Genomic DNA, 17,089 nt, shown 5'->3' with positions numbered 1-17,089 from the left:
AAGCTAGCAGAGAAACCATCTCATCTACACCCTACAGCCAGAGGGGCAGGGGCCACACCGGGACAGGGGGATACCCGCCGGTGTTTCACTTGTAACCAGATGGGGCATCTGAGTTTCACCTGCCCAGAAAAGAAGAAGCCTGAGGGTGGGAATGTGGCTGGGGCACCAGCATCTGTTTTGTTTGTGGGTGGGTTCCCAAGGCAAAAGCGGAGAGATAACCTACAGAGGGTATCTGTGGGTGACCAGGTGGCAACAGGACTCAGGGATAGTGGAGCTTCGGTTACCTTGGTGCATCCTGAAATGGTAAAGCCGGAGAACATTATACCAGGGAGGACTGTGTCCATTCAACGAATTGGGGGAGTTGGACCCGCAGTGCCTGTGGCACGAGTGTACCTTGATTGGGGTGTGGGAAAAGGTTTGCGGGAGGTGGGGATTTCTGCGGATATCCCTGTTGATGTTTTGCTGGGCGATGATTTGGGCCGGATGCTTTGTCAGTACGCCCCAGACACCTGCACAACACCTGCAACCTGAAAGGGCCAGTAGAGGGCCCTGCACCAACTAAGGTACTGTGTGAAACTTTGGGGGACCCAGAGGGGAGGCTGGGGATGGACACATCACTAGCTGAACCAGAGCTGGAGGTATCCCACCAAAGGATAAAGGATGATTCCCTTGAACATGATTGCTGGGAGGGGGGGCTGAGGGTTAATGCAGCTCTTCCTGTGTGTACACCAGTAATGTCTTGTTCTGATGAAGAGGGATGTAATGAAAATGTTTGTGACAATGTTACTTCTATTGAACCTGGGCGCTGGGAGGGAGAGCCTAGGGAGGGATGTATTGAAAATGTTTGTAACAATGTTGCTGCTATTGAACCTGGGCGCTGGGAGGGAGAGCCTAGGGTTAATGATGATTTACCTGACCCTGTACCAGTACTGTATTGTGCCAGTGAAAGGGGGTATACTGCCATTGATTGTGACAATGGGATGCCTGATGCAGTGTGTGGGAATGTGAGAGAGCAGCAGGGCTGGGCTGTGCTAGAACCAGCATTGCATATGCAAGGAGGAGTGAATGGCATGGCTGGTGTAGGGGTCAGAGTACATCCTGCCCTGTTACAGAGGGTAAAACAAGATGGGACCTTGGGTGTGGCTGTGGACCTCCCCTACAGGAATGGCAGATGTGAAGAAGAGGGGGAGGGAGATGTAGCTGCAGTGACTAACGAACCTACTACTCCTACAGAGCATACTGGGGTAGGTGTGAACAGTGGAGTATCTGGCCTAAGCATAGCAAGAATTGCTCTTAGTCCCCCAGTGAGTTACCCTGAGGGGCTGCTAGATCCCTTTATGAGTGAGAGCGAGTGTGTGATATCCTGCAAGGAAATGTCCTCCACAAGAGAAATTGTGTCAGCTGATGCTAATTGTTACAAGGGGCAAATGAATGCTGAGAGTGCGCAGAAAGGGCAGATATGGTCTTATCAACAAGGAAAGACTAGGATTTAGGTTGACATAAGGGATCAGCGTGGGCTGTCCCCCTATTTCCACCATTTTAAAAGGGGAGGTGTCATGATACAATCATGTGGAGTAGTTGATACATGGATTGGCTACTCAGCAGAGGTGGTATTGTGTCCTCAGCGTGGAAGAGGTTAAGGTGAATTGTTTTTTTGCGGTGTGTGTGAAGTCTGCTCTCAGAAAGCTGTAAGCTGAGATTCCCCTCCTTCCTTTCCCCCTCCTTAGTAGTGTAGCTGTGTATAGGAATGCAGCACGCTCCTCCCCATGGAGACTGATAGTGGTAGTTAAAACTTGTTGGCATTGGCTGAAGTCGTCATAAATTATAACCAGGACGTTGTCTTTGACAAGACAAAGGAAAGATTGGGTTTAAGTTTGCAACAGATATACTTTTTAGGCAGAACTGCCTTGGGGACTCAAGCAACCATAACATCTGGAATGGCAGCTCTCCACGTATCTAAAGGAACTTGGTATTAAGTAAGATATTGTGTGTAATTGTTTTTCATGTCCCATTTTCTTTTTAAAGAACTGTAGCTTTGCATTTGTATGTTTATTTTGAGTGTCTTTATAGTTTTGCACTGTGTAACCTGTGTTGATATTTTTGTTATTAAACACATAGAAAATCTAATTCTGTCTTTAGGCTCTAATATCTGAATTCACACTCCTGTTGAGACAAGGTTAAAGGCACGTTACCAAGGTGTTAAATAGTGTGAGTTTTTAGGGGTTCCCCAGAACTCCCCTTTAATTTAAAAGTTTTGGTGGTGGCAGCAGGGAAATTGTTAATTAGAGCAGTGTGGACAAGAATTGGGGGCTAATGAGGTGTCCCTTCTAAGGTCCTTTTGCAGAGTTGCAAGGATAAGGGAACCAGAGCTGTGTGCCATTAACCCATTCATGCCCACACCCCTCTATTGTGACGTTGAGAAGGCGTGATTCGTCACACCTCCCCCGCCCCCCCACGCCACAATTTTTTTTAAACTATTCATTAATAACCAAGATTTTCTGTAGTGTAGTGATCCCCCCTTTTCTCCTCCAAGTGACCCTGCCTCCCACTACATCACCGCATGCAGATACAGTCACTGTCTGTATTGGTGATCATATGGTAAAGGAAGAATGATCAATTATTTCTTACCATTTGAAAGCAGATTCCTTCTGCCCATGGCTGCAGTCTTCCACAACATGAGCCAGAGTGTTGGACATAGGTACTAAGTGAACACAGTATGCTGGGCAAAGTAGTATGTGACGTAATACCTATATCCATTTGGCTTAAGGGGTTACAAGAGATGGATCAATTAAACAGGGATCACTTAAATTATTTCAGTGGAACAAATACAAAAGAAAAACATGGCATGATCCCAAGTACAAATGCTATAAAATGTATCCCTTACAGGGTCTAGTGTTTCTAGGACCTCAGTTCAACACATTGAAGGGTCTGGTTTCAAAGAAATAGTAAAAGATTCTGCATTTACAGAAGTATTTCACAGGTCTGACAAGTTCCAATGATGTCGGTCCATTGCTGGATGGAAATGCTGGGTCATATCGCTTCACTAATTCATTAGGTAAAGTCGGTAAGATGGAGAATGTGTCCATTCCAGTATTACTTTTTTTGACACTTCAAGAAGATTCACAGTCTCTCTCATCAGATTCTTTCTCCAGTTCAGCTCAGAGAACTTCTCCATTGGTCGTGTCAAGTACAGAACCTTTCAAGGGGTTTTCCTCATGCAGAACCAGAGTGGTTTCAACTTCAAACAGATTCAAGCAAACATAGATGGGGTGCCGTTTGCAATGGCCTTTATGCTCAAGGAGTTTGGTAACGACACACTCAGAAGTTGTCTTTAAATCTCCTGGAGATCAGAGCAATTTTTGGGGCTTTAGTCCATTTTCAAGATTTTTTTTTCTGGGAAGAGGGTAAAGGTTGTGACAGACAACAGAACCACAACTCATATTAGTTATCAAGGCGGAACAAGAAGTCAGACAATTCTCAAAGAGGTTGCTGCAATATTTGTATGTGCTTAACACAATTTTTCAGTTTTTAACAGCTGGTCACATTCCAGGTTCCTTGAATGTCAGTGCAGACTTTCTCAGCTGAAAACAGGTTTCATCAACAGAATGGCAGCTCAAGAGGAAAATCTTTTAGATAACTGAACTAATAGGGCATTCCAGAGATGGCCTTAATGACCTGTAGTTTCAATCATCAGGTTCCACACTATTACAGTCACGTTACAACTGCTCATGCTCTGGCTCAGAGGTGGAAGTTCAATCTCATCTATTTCAACTTTTTCCTCTCATTCTTCCTTTACTAAGATGGATTAAGAAGAATAGCAACATTTATTGTGAGTCTACCATTTTGATCTCACAGGCCATGGTTTCCTCTGGTCAAAAGACTGGCAATTCAACCTTCATGGATTCTTTTGTTGTCATGTGATATGCTGCTTCACGGTCCATTGTTACATCAAGACCCTAAAAGCCTCAAGTTGACAGCATAGTTGCTAAGATTGTCCACCTACAACAAATTTATATTTTCCGGTGATTCAGATGCATTTAAAGGCTAGTAATAGGTCTGTATCAAATGTGTATTACAGAGCCTGGGACCATTTTACATCTTGGATGATTCAGTGCAATGTTTCTACAGCAAGTATCAAGCTGTCCCACTTACTAGATTTTCTACATGATGGATTTCCAAAAGGTCTTAGTGCTCCAACCTTGAAAGTTTAAATTTCTGCAATTTCTGCCATATCCGGGAAGAAATAGGCACAGGATCCCTTGGTAATTAAATACTTTAAAGGGACATGCAATTTTAAGCAACTTTCTAATTTACTACTATTATCAATTTTTCTTTGTTCTCTTGTTCTCTTTATTTGAAAAAGAAGACATCTAAGCTACGTAGCCAGACAATTTCTGGTTCAGACCCTGGACAGCACTTGTTTATTGGTGGGTGAATTTACCCACCAAGGTCTCCATCCTAAAGAAGCATCTATCTTTATCTGAATAATAGAGGCTCCTATAACTAAGTACAATGCTGATAATTAAAGGAGACAGTTTAATACAGACAGCAGATGTGAAAAAAGGAATCCTTGACTTCTCCCATACCTGAGAAATTCTCCTAGCATAATCAAGCACAGGAGAAACCTTTACCAATGAAAACTAGTGTATATAAAAATTACTAGATTCTTGAGGAGTGACAAACAGGAAAGTCAAAGTCTACCACGTAGCCAACTCTTCTTAAATAATACCCAAAGGGGTTCAGCCTTGAATCTGAAGAGAACTACTTCAGTACCAGATAAAGGAGTTATACTGTCCGAATCAGAGTCTTAAGGCTGTGACACACTGCAAGCAGAGCGAAGCGCAGCGTGTACATGCAGCTGTGTGCACTCAGTGTGTTTTGCCTTTTCATCTCTGAGCACTCTGCTGCGTCAGGTTGCGTAGCTAAGCGCTCAGAGATGAAATATTTGAACTTCAGAAGCGATGCGAAGCAAAGCAGCTGCATCGCCTCGCGCCGCATCGCTTGCAGTGTGTCACAGCCTTTACCCCTCAGACCCTACCGACTAGCCTTCTCAGCGGAGTATAAGAAGGGCAATATGTGTAGCAGCAAGCGGAGCAGAGACCTTACTATCTGATTCATTAAATTTCCTCTTGAGACTTCCCTCTAAAACAGGAAAAGCAGAGCCACAGATGTCAGAAGATACCTGGGCAGACAATCTTGCAAGCAAATAACTCCTCCAGGAGATTGAGAGGAACCGCAGGGCACTGCATGTGACGCCATAACAAGGCATGGGACGTTTGCGGAGAAAGCTGTGGCATAGCCTAAACAGCATCATCCAGGGAGTCATGAGACTAAAATATTTTTTTGGAATTAAATATTTAAAAATATTAAATATATTAAACATGATACTGTCACTTTAATATTAGAGACTTTTTTTATATATAAAAAATAAATATATACAAGAATAGGCCACTGTTCCATGTCTTAGCAAGAAAAATTATTCATTAGATTATAATACTTCCTTAAAAGGGACACTGAACCCAAATTTTTTCTTTTGTAATTCAGAAAGAGCATGCAATTTTAAGCAACTTTCTAATTTACTCCTATTATCAATTTTTCTTTGTTTTCTTGCTATCATTATTTGAAAAAGAAGGCATCTAAGCTTTTTTTGGTCTCAGTACTCTGGACAGCACTTTTTTATTGGTGGATGAATTTATCCACCAATCAGCAAGGACAACCCAGGTTGTTCACCAAAAATGGGCCGGCATCTAAACTTACATTCTTGCATTTCAAATAAAGATACCAAGAGAATGAAGAAAATTTGATAATAGGAGTAAATTAGAAAGTTGCTTAAAATGTCATGCTTAATCTGAATCACAAAAGAACATTTTTGGGTACAGTGTCCCTTTAATCGAAGAAAAGTAACAAACAATTTATATATAAGTGAAAACTATTTAAAATAGTATATCATTCAGCCCAATCCTCCAAGTATAACCAGGACAATAGAACGTTTACTAACACAGGTTGGAAACCAAACCTGAGCTGCCAAGGAAAGTGGAAGACAAAATTCCTCCGTCCCTAAATTGCATTCATTGGCTGCTAATGGGTATACACACACACATCATAACATAAATCAATTTGCATCCTCTTATCTTAGATTGACGGATGAAAAACAGAGACAATTCAAGCATCTTTCTTTATTATTTAAACTGCCTGCTTATTGTGACATCGTAACATACTTAAATTTCATCCTCACCGGCTTACAAACAGAAGTGCTTTCAATTTTGCAGCTGTTTCTGCACTAACAAAACACAACCGATATACGAGGCAGGCAGAATATCAGCTCCGTCCCGCTCTCTGCCATAGAACGGGGCGGAGAAGACACAAACGCTTAACCACCTCTAAAACGGCGCCACTCCGAAAGTAAAGGAGGAGGCATGGCACAGAACGGAGCTCTACTAAACTCCCTCTAAAACAAGGCTTCTTGTAAGACCCCAGAAGCATGTCAACAAAAATCACAAATAAAAACACTGCCACCCTTGCACAGCTCCCATAAGAGAAACTAACAGCGGAGTAGGGGAATCCCAGAAATACACTGCGTCACATCATGATGTATAATACTATGAAGCCCCTAAAAAATGGCGCCAAGTACACACTCTTAACAGTCCCAGATTTATTCTCCCGGAACTTCCCGATGAATAAGGGAGCTGAATAGGGCTACCTATTAAAAAAAATGATAAAATATACTCCTTGCAAATAAAATAAGTCCCACAGGTAGTTAACTCCTTCCTTGCTGAGAAGGAAGAGAACAGTCTCCATTTCACATGCATAAAGTGCCTGCCACTGCCGAAACATCCATAAGGATTTGTCCTAATTAAGAGCAGAGGGTTTTAACCCCTTCAGTGCCAGCCTTTTAGCCCCAGAAGAACAAAAGGCACTTACCTGCATTCTAGCCGTCCAGCAGTCAGACGACTCACAAAGTTTGAGAGGATGACGCCCCTCACAGAGACCTGTGTAAAAAGAAAGACAGAGTAAGCTTACTCAGGCTTTCTATACCAGGGCAGCAACATGTTAGGAAAATGCAGCAAAGTCCACTTTACAAGTTACTAACTGCTTTAAAGCCACCACAGCCCTGCTGAAGAGACTAACGTGAAATACAGCTATACCCAGCTTGTGATGGAAGGCCAGAGCAATCTTGCCCAGACTTCAAAATAAAAAAATCTTGATAGAAGAATCTTAATCAGGACACCTCATTACTTCACCTCTTCCTTGTACTAGAGGCAAAGAGAATGACTGGTGTTTGTAGGAAGTGATACTTAACAGCTTTGCTGCGGTGCTCTTTGCCTCCTCCTGCTGGCCAGGAGTGATATTCCCAACACTAATTGAAGATGATCTGTGGACTCACCGTGTCATTAGAAAGAAAAGAAGACATCTAAGCTAAGGAACCAGCCAATTTCTGTTTCAGACCCTGGACAGCACTTGTTTATTGGTGGGTGAATTTATCCACCAATCGACAAGAACAACCCCGGTTGTTCACCAAAAATGGTCCGGCATCAAAAACTTACATTCTTGCTTTTCAAATAAAGATACAAAGAGAATGGAACATTTAATAATAGTAATAAATTAGAAAGTTGCTTAAAATTGCATGCTCTACCCAAGATTTGGGTTCAGTGTCCCTTTAAGGCCTTGGCCCATATCCATGCAAACAATTCCATCTTAGGATCTTCCTTTAGTTCTGGAAGTCCTAATGGATGCTTCCTTTGAACCTCTACGTGAAGTCTCCCACTGGTTTCTTACCTTGAAGACAATTTTTCTTGTTGCTATCACTTCAGCAAGATGTGTGTCAGAATTGCAGGTACTTTCATTTAAAGTGAAAGTCAATCCTAGCATTTGTGAAACATTAGGATTGACCATTAGAACAAATAAAGACTTTCATTAATGAAGTATAAAATACTTCATGCCGAAAGCTCATTTAGTTGTTTCAACTGTTCACTGCACTGAGCTGCTCAAGCAGCCCACAGAAGAATGCTGTTTTGCTAAGAGGTGACCTTTTCACCTCTTAGCAAATAGCGTGCTGGAAATCCTGCTCCACAGGGCGCCAAGCCGGATTTCCTCGCATGGCTATTGAAAATGTCACCTCTCAAACAAAACAGCGTTCTGCCGTTCACTGCCTGAGCAGCTCAGTGCGGCGAAAGCTTGAATCAAAGGAGCTTTCTGCATGAAGTATTTTATACTTCATGAATGAAAGTCCCTTTTATTTGTTCCAATGGTCAAACCTAGCATTTCAGAAACGCTGGGATTGACTTTCACTTTAAGCAGCATTTCCTGGTTTTCCATTAAAGACATTTTGAGAACTGTTGCCGAGTTTCTGCCTAAGGATGTGTGAGTTTCATAGAAGTCAAGATATTGTAATGCCATAATTTTGTCCTGGAAACCTTTGCATCGCCTTGATGTAGTCAGTTGCTTTCACATATATTTTAAGCGGATGCAAGCAATTCACAAGACATTCAATTTCTGAATTTCTTCATTTGGGTCAGGGCCCTGCAAAATAAACTCTGGATTGTTCAGGCTATCTCCAGATTATATAATCAAATGGATGAACAGGTTCCAGAAGGGCTGCAGTCTTGAAGTCGTTTCATACTTTTATTTCTCATTATAAGCTTGATGTGCATCAATCAGCTTCTGCTGGTTTTGGACGAAAAGTTCTGTCTTCTGTTTTGACTTAAATAAATGTGATACTTTTTTGCGTTACTTCTTTCGGTTTGTTTTTTGTTTCTTTTTCTCACCCAACATATTTATCTACTGCTTTGGTAAACATACAGAAATTGCTTATATTTTTTTCTTATGTAAGTTTCCAGATTTCACAGAAAAATTATTTAGCCAGTTGGAAAATGTATGAAATGCTCCTGTCCCTTTTAAAATTTACTTGGGAAAAAAAATGAAAAAAACCCTAAGTATTTGCACAATAAAAGAAAACAATTCAAACAGATATATATATATATATATATATATATATATATATATATATATATATATATATATATATATATATATACATTGATAGGGGTATCACAAACGGTAGAGGAGGTGATAATGACAAAATCCTCCTACAAAAAGAATGTAGGTGGATCTCTATCCTGCAGACTCAGCTTCCTGAAGGTTTAAATGACAAACTAGACATGGCCTGTTTTTTGTAAAACGGCCCAGCCAATGATAAAGTAATACTATAACCAGCATGATTTGATAAGCCCATTTTTGTTTAAATAAATTTTGTTTTTTTGAACATTAGGGATGCTGTTGGTATATATTACTAACAGGTTTAGATATAGAGTTAGTATTTTTGTTATGTAGCTTAATTGTCACAATAGAATTGATAATATTGTTTCAGAATTGTTTTTATGTATAATGTAGTAAACTTCACCTTCCAGCAGAGGCGCTATCCTCAAAAAGTATAAGAATAGATTGTATGGTCTCTATAGAATACTGCCCTGACGAAGCACAGTCTATCAGCCCTGCGGGTGAAACGCGCGTCGGCATTGGCTAAGCCGACCGGTGTACGTGGTACACGCTATCTACACAGCTTACGGACCGCACGCATGGAGATGGCTGCGGCTACAAACAAACACACAGATTAAGGCTGGAGTCTAAGGCTGGCTACGGCTATCGATGTTCTAAGCAAGGAAATAAGATCGTATAAAAATTACCATAGTCTGCTGCATGGACTTTAACACGATTACATACAAAAGCATTTGATATTACTGTCCTATGCTGCCAGTGCTTTTGGAAAGTATAAAAGTGAGAACCATTGAAGGCATACTTTTGGAAACATATGACATTACCATTCTAACGGAGTATTGTGTGCACTTTGACGATTACATCATGTTGAGAAAATAAATATTGCTGCTTGATACTAACATTAACTATGCTTCACAAAGATACTAACTTCAGGAAATTCTGCTTATTAACACCTTTACTGCTGAAGCTTGTATCGGACTGCATTATAAGATCTCAGAGCCACTAAAAGCAAAGTATTCTCTGCATGTGCATTAATATTGTTTGAACTGAAGGCTTCTTTACTGGCTTTAACTTTCCACTGACTGGCTTTTGACTATATGGATAAACATAATAACATTGTATGACATACTGTCGAATACAAATTGTTGCTTTATTGGGAAAATGTATTAAGTCATTTTATAACGTGGGTATGATTATGCACTTATAGAGAGCCATTCCTTTGACCACTTAGATCCCTTATAACAGATATAAATACTGCCCAGGATGGAATTCTCCTTGTTTGGAGCTCTGTGAGCAGTAGGATGTAGTGAGTCAAAGTTGAGGCTATCCTCACAAAAGGATATATATCGATATGCTTGCAGTGTCTATGACCTTAATATTTGATTGTTTCCTGTTTCTGTAATAAATGCCTTTTTAGGCCTCTTAGATCCCATTAAAATAACCTGCCCAGGTTATACCTCTCTCAAAGGGGTTCTGTGTGCAGCAGGGTGTAGAGGCTCTATACAGGTACTTCTAAAAGAATGGTATTGGCAATATCTGTGTAATAAATCTTGTTTGTGTACCCCTGACGGGTCAGGTTATTATACTAACTCTTATGGTTTTGTAGGAAGCATTTTTATCACAATCTGCATCTAAAGATATATGGTTATCAATACTAGTTATTGTTTTGTTTCTTTCGTGATGGTGTTCGCTTAGTGGGAGGAGCTCCCTTTCCACGATTAAATAAACCACACTTTTGGAAACATTGATCACTTGAGCTTATTTTACAAAAGAGTGCTGAAATCCCTGTCTTTTTTTACTAGGATTACATTCCTGGTCATTCTTCTCTTCTCAACCCATGAGATATATATATATATAATATCTCAACAACTTTTAAAAATGATGGGAAGTTATTTTTTATTTTCTTCTTAAAAGGATAGTCTAGTCAAAATTAAACTTTCATGATTCAGATACAGCATGCAATTTTAAGCAACACTCTAATTTACTGTCTAAATGTATCCTCCAATCAAGCAAGGTCTACCCATGTGCTGAACCAAAAATGGGCCAGCTCCTAAGCTTACATTCTTCCTTTTTTAAACAAAAATACCAAGAGAACGAAGAAAAAATGATAATAGGAGTAAATTAGAAAGTTGCTTAAAATTGCATGCTCTATATGAATCATGAAAGTTTAATTTTTACTAGACTATCCCTTTACGAAATTCCACAAGGTATCAAAGTACCATGAAATAGGTCGGAAAAAACAGTTAAATGGGAAATAAACCCCATTTTTTCTTTCATGATTCAGATAGAGCATGCAATTTTAAACAACTTTCCAATTTACTTCTATTATCAAATTTTCGGTTATCTTGGTAGCTTTTGTTAAAAAGCATGGACGTAAGCTTAGGAACCTGCCCATTTCTGGAGCACTATATGGCAGCTGTTTTGCAATAATGTTATCCGTTTGCAGCAACACTATTTCCTGCCATGTAGTGCTGCAGGTGCCTACATAGGTATCTCTTAAATAAATAAAAAAAATACCACGTGAACAAATCAAATTTGAAAATAGAAGTAAATTGGAAACTTTTTTAAAAATTGTATGCTCCGTCTGAATCACAAAACAATTTTTTTGGGATTTCATCTCTCTTTAAGGCAGGTAGAGATACTAAACAGGCACTGTGGCCTGCAGAGCTTTCCTACCAAAAGCAGCCTCAAAAGAGGCAAACATTTCAAAATGATATAATTTGGTAAAGGAATGTAAAGATGACCGTGTGTGCCTTGCAGATATGTTCAATGGAAGTGGCTTGACGATACAATTTCAATACCCTAACTACATCCAGGCTATGGAGTAATCTCTCTTTAGAGTTTTTTTTGGTGCTGGACAGAGAGATGGGATTATAATTTCATGATTGATGTTTCAGAAGAAATAATGTGAGGAAGAAAAGAGAGTTTGTTATTAAAACTGATTTATCTTGATAAAAAAAAAAATCTGGTAAAGTGTATAACAAGAGACAGCAGAAAGTTCAGACACTATTCTGTAGAAGGAAATGGCCAAAAGGAAGATAACTTTCCAAGACAGTTGAATGCCCAAAATAAAAAAGGGTCAATTCCTTGCTAATTAGTTCAGTGTAAGAAACAGCAAACCGTTTTCCTGGTTGAGCCTGTGTCTTCCCCAGTGTCAGGTAGTATACTGTTGTCTCAAAATATAACAAGCTGGAATAAATGGCTGAGAGGCCCAATTTACCATTAACCCTTACTGGGACACTGCAAGTTAAACACTGTAACCAAGGAGGGGTTATGGGTAAGAGACAATAAGACCAAACTAAAGTACTAGAGGGTTCAGTTACTAAATCAGAACCTACAAAGCAAACAAAGTACTAGGAAGTTACTATAAATTAAAGATACCAATAGGAAATACAAGTTGGTAAAAGTTTGGTCTCCCTATCCAGCTAAAAGCTAACTTGGGTAAGTTCTATGCATGATAGCAGAGTAGTATGTGGTAATAATGCAGTAGGACAGTGGGATGCAGGAAACAGAAGTAATAGTGTAGGCAAATAACCAAATACAAAAGCAAACTACAAAGTCACTTTGCTTAGCTAAGGAATTAGAGGATACAAAGTCAAATTGTCCAAGTCAAAGCTGCACAGGGAAAACAGTACAAATGACAAGCTAAAGCCAATTAATAATAGTTGCTCAAACTAAAGAATTTAACAAAAACAAGTCAGAGGAAGCAAAGTCAAAACCAGAAAATCTAAACAGTAAATTTCCAGAGTAGAGGCAGATAACACATTGAATACACAAGAAGCATCATCCTGCAAACATAGAGGGTTATAAGGACTACTACAATTAAGTTCTAATTAATCTTCTAGGCCTCCTTAAAGATACAACTCGCCTTACTGCAAAAGGAACAAAAATCACTCTCTTTGACAAAATCCTATTATGACACCTAGGAACAGGGAAGTTAGAAGACTTCTTTGGGCTGCCTTAAAAAAATATTTTTCACAGATTGATTGTCCACAGCCTCTCAACATTCAAGGCAAGCAAAAATTCCTGCAATAGATGGTAAAAACTGAATTAAAAAGGACAGATATTCTGGTACTTCATCAGAAGGGGGGACATGAGTTTCTGAATAATTATTCTCAGCTGAGGTTGAGAATTCTGACTCTGTTGCACTCCTGGAAGGTACAGGGCACCTAGATGGGTTGCTCCTTAGGGATGTCCCAGATGAGCCTAGGGCCTGCAAAGGGTTATCTTCTGCTCTTTACATGCGTTTGTGTTTAACTAGTGAAGGCATGACAGCGAATAGTTTTAAAACGGCATTGTGATTGTAGTGTTTAATCATGAGGCAGGTCTGTAGAAATGTCCCTGGGATATCTCTGGTGGGTAACAAATCTGAGTACAAATGCAAGGCTGCATAACCTTGTCTTGCATTAAGCACAAACTCGGCAGATAGGTTACAAAGCTGAGTAGGGGTACACATCATTCCAATTCCTTAAAACATTTTGTAAATACTTTAGTGGACAGATAGCTCAGCATGCTAAGGCACTGTGGCTGAGCTCTGTAGCAACCCAAGGGTTGCAGGTTCGATCCCCAGCGAGGTCCACTCAGTCTTTCATCCTTCCGAGAACGATAAAATGAGCAGCGCCTTGAGACCCTTAAGGGTGATTAGCCGCACTTTACAAGTACCCAATACATACAACTATTTAGGGTTCAGGCTTAAAATTAATACCTAAATATTTACTTTTTGTAACTTTAAAAGGATGAGATATCAGGCTATCTTCACATCTATGACTACAAAGTATCACACAGTCTTATCTAAATTAAATTTTATATCCGAAGGAGGAACTAAAAATTAGATAGAGAAATTGAGGGAAGCTATTTTTACTATCTCTAGCCCCTAAATGGATCCCCTTTAGTTCTTGTCTTAAAAGGATAGCTAAAGGTCCTAAAGCTAAAAAAAAATAGCAAGGGGGATAGAGGTCATCCCCATCTCGTACCTTTAGATAATATATTGAATGTTAAACAACCATTAACCAAAATACGTGAGAGAGGGTTCTAATATCTCAATCAAACTCAAGTATTGAAAAGTCCCTTCAAAACAAATTTATCTAATGCTACAAATAGATGATAATCCATGACTACGGCTGCATGCTGAAACACATTGGCTTTTACTCTCTTGACACAAGAGTGTGTCACTTTCCATATACTGTATCTATTTTTAAGCAAAACATAAAAGCTAAGTTTTATAATAAACTTTTTTTTTCTAGTTGATGGTTGTCACATTAGCCAGTATATCCAGCTGAGTTCAAACAGAGTAACACACACTGGGGATAGAAGCCTGGATTCAATATTATGGATCACGTGATTGGCCAAGCCCCCAAATGGAGGAGATCCAGATCTCACAGTCAGACAACACTGTGTGAAAGTTTTCCTGGCGGTTGGATCAATACACGCTGGATTATAAAAGTTTGGCATACTGCACTGTGCAGAGCATCTGAAATTCCACTCACACTGGCCCTAAGGTGAGGAGCCAGATCACTGTGATCAAAACTGCATAGTATGAAGAGAGTAGCTCAACAAAAGGAGTGCGAGTATAAGGCATAATAACTGGCTCAAGCTGCACAGATTTATTTCTATTAAAGCCGGGTTGCTGAGAGTACCGTTGATGAATGCAGAGTACGGGGTGCACAGTTCAATGGAAAGCTTCTGAGCAGCAAGTTTAATTACATAGAGAGCTGTATGAAGTGTTATGCTTGCCAAGTAAGTCTATCTATGCATTATATATCATCCATCCATGTGTGTCATTAAACACTGACTTAACGGCATATATACTTCCATCTCATGCAATTATCCTCAGCGTGTGTTTGCTTGTTTATAGTCAATAGTATCAAGTACTCATGAATGGCTTTTTTAAGATGGGTCTGTGAGGATTTTCTGAGCCTATCTTCTGTAAATGAACCAATGGCAAAAAGGTATTTATATGCAACTACCAATCAGCAGCTAACTCCCAGTGTGAATTGCTGCTTCTGAACCTATTAAGTATCCTTTGTAGAGAAGCATACCTAAGAGAACAAAGCAAACTAGATAAAAAGGTAAAAAATAAATAAATTGAACTTTGTTTAAAATGACATGCTTCATCTAAAGCATGGTTGGTTTCATGTCCCTTTAACGTAAAATCTAATACAAGAACATAAAGCACTTTTAAATTATATAATATTTAATTAAAGGGACATACTCATATGCTAAATCACTTGAAAGTGATGCATCATAACTGTAAAAAGCCGACATGAAAATATCACCTGAAGATTTCTATGTAAAAAGGACATTTCTTCAGCTCACCAGAGTAAGTGCTCTGTGAACAGTTATACTTCAGCTGCTGTCCAATTGCAAGTTGAAAAAAAGACAGTCAGCAGTGCTGAGTTCATACAGTGCTTTACTAAGAAATCTCATAAGATCACATTAAACTTCCTTAACCTGAATAGGAAAATAACATGACTGTGCTACACATGCCAGATGCATATTCCCTTTCTAAGTCCTTGGACTAAAATTCTGATTGGCTGCTTAAAGTCTCTTTACAGTGGGGTGTGAATACATTGTCACGCCGCGCCGCTCTAGCCGTTGCTAGGGGCGCGGCGTCACTTTCCTTGCTCGTTGCCTAGGGCTGTGTAAGGTCTGGATGCGTGCGGCTCTGACATCGCCGCACGCTCCTCTCCCTCTCTGATGCCGGTCACACTCTGTGGCGTGAATCCTTCACCTATTTAAGTGATCCTAGTACGATCTATCACTGCCCAAGTATAGGTGTTACCTTATGTGCTCCTGGGTGTGATAGATCGTACTATTCTTACTGCCTTATTGATTATTGTTGCTGAACTCTGCCTGTCTGATTACTCTGCCTCTTAACCCCTAAAATTGCTGGATTGATTATTGTTTCTGAACTCTGCCTGTCTGACTACTCTGCCTCTTAACCCCTAACTCCTGGATTGATATACTGCTGCTGAACCCTGCCCGTCTGACTGCTCTGCTTATTAACCCGTTGTTCTGGATTGCCTCTTTGTTGCCGAACCCTGCCTGACCATTCTAGTGGTATGCCCTTGGACTGCTTTACTGTTGCCAAATCTTGCCTGTCTGACCATTCTACTAGTTTGCCCTTGGACCGCTCTGCCGTTGTCGCTGGGGACATCCAGCAATGTTTAAGAGAGAAGCGCTCAACCTGGGAACGAACAACAGCAGAATAGCTTGTTCTATGGCTAGTTACCACCCTAGAAGCAGCCTCTTTTTGCTCAATATGTGCCTTTCACAGAGAAGAACTTTCCTGTAGCATATCAGTCTGATCCTGACTTAACAGTGCAGTTCAGCCCCGAAATACCAGGCAATCCTTCTCTGAACGAGAGAAACGGCAAAACCCCAGACGTACGTTTTGGCCTATTGTGGGCCTCGTCAGTGAGGTGCAGCCATATCCCTTTAGGCACACTGAGCAACGGGTCCACGTCTGGATTCCCGCATCACACTTAGGGAGACTTCACATAAATAAAAAGAGAGAAACGCTCAACCTGGGAACGAAAAACAGCATAATAGCTTGTTCTATGGCTAGTTACCACCCTAGAAGCAGCCTCTTTTTGCTCAATATGTGTCTTTCACAGAGAACTTCCCTGTAGCATATCAGTCTGATCCTGACTTAACAGTGCAGTTCAGCCCCGAAATACCAGGCATTAGAGAGATGCGACTGCACCTCACTGACGAGGCCCACAGAAGGTCGAAACAATCGTCTGGGGTTTTTGTTTCTCTTGTTCAGAGAAGAATTGCCTGGCATTTTGGTGCTGGACTGTCATTGGGCAGGGTCAGACTGATATGCTGCAGGATATTTTTTCTTTGTGAAGGGGCATAGTGTGCTAAAAGAGTATGCACCCTGAGTGGCACCCTAAAATGAACAGGCACGGAAGTTTTTCTAGCTTTTGTTCTGTCTCAGCTGAGTGCATCTCTCTCTTTTTTTTTATTTATTTATGCAAATTGCTCTTGGGTCTCCCTAAGAGTAAAAGGGGAAACCAGACGTGGACTCCTTGCACACATGCCCTTAGAGAGATGCGACTGCACCTCACTGACGAGGCCCACAGAAGGCCGA

The sequence above is a fragment of the Bombina bombina genome, chromosome 6, assembly GCF_027579735.1.
Source record: "Bombina bombina isolate aBomBom1 chromosome 6, aBomBom1.pri, whole genome shotgun sequence".
Classification (NCBI taxonomy): domain Eukaryota; kingdom Metazoa; phylum Chordata; class Amphibia; order Anura; family Bombinatoridae; genus Bombina; species Bombina bombina.
Note: the sequence above shows the minus strand (reverse complement) of the source record.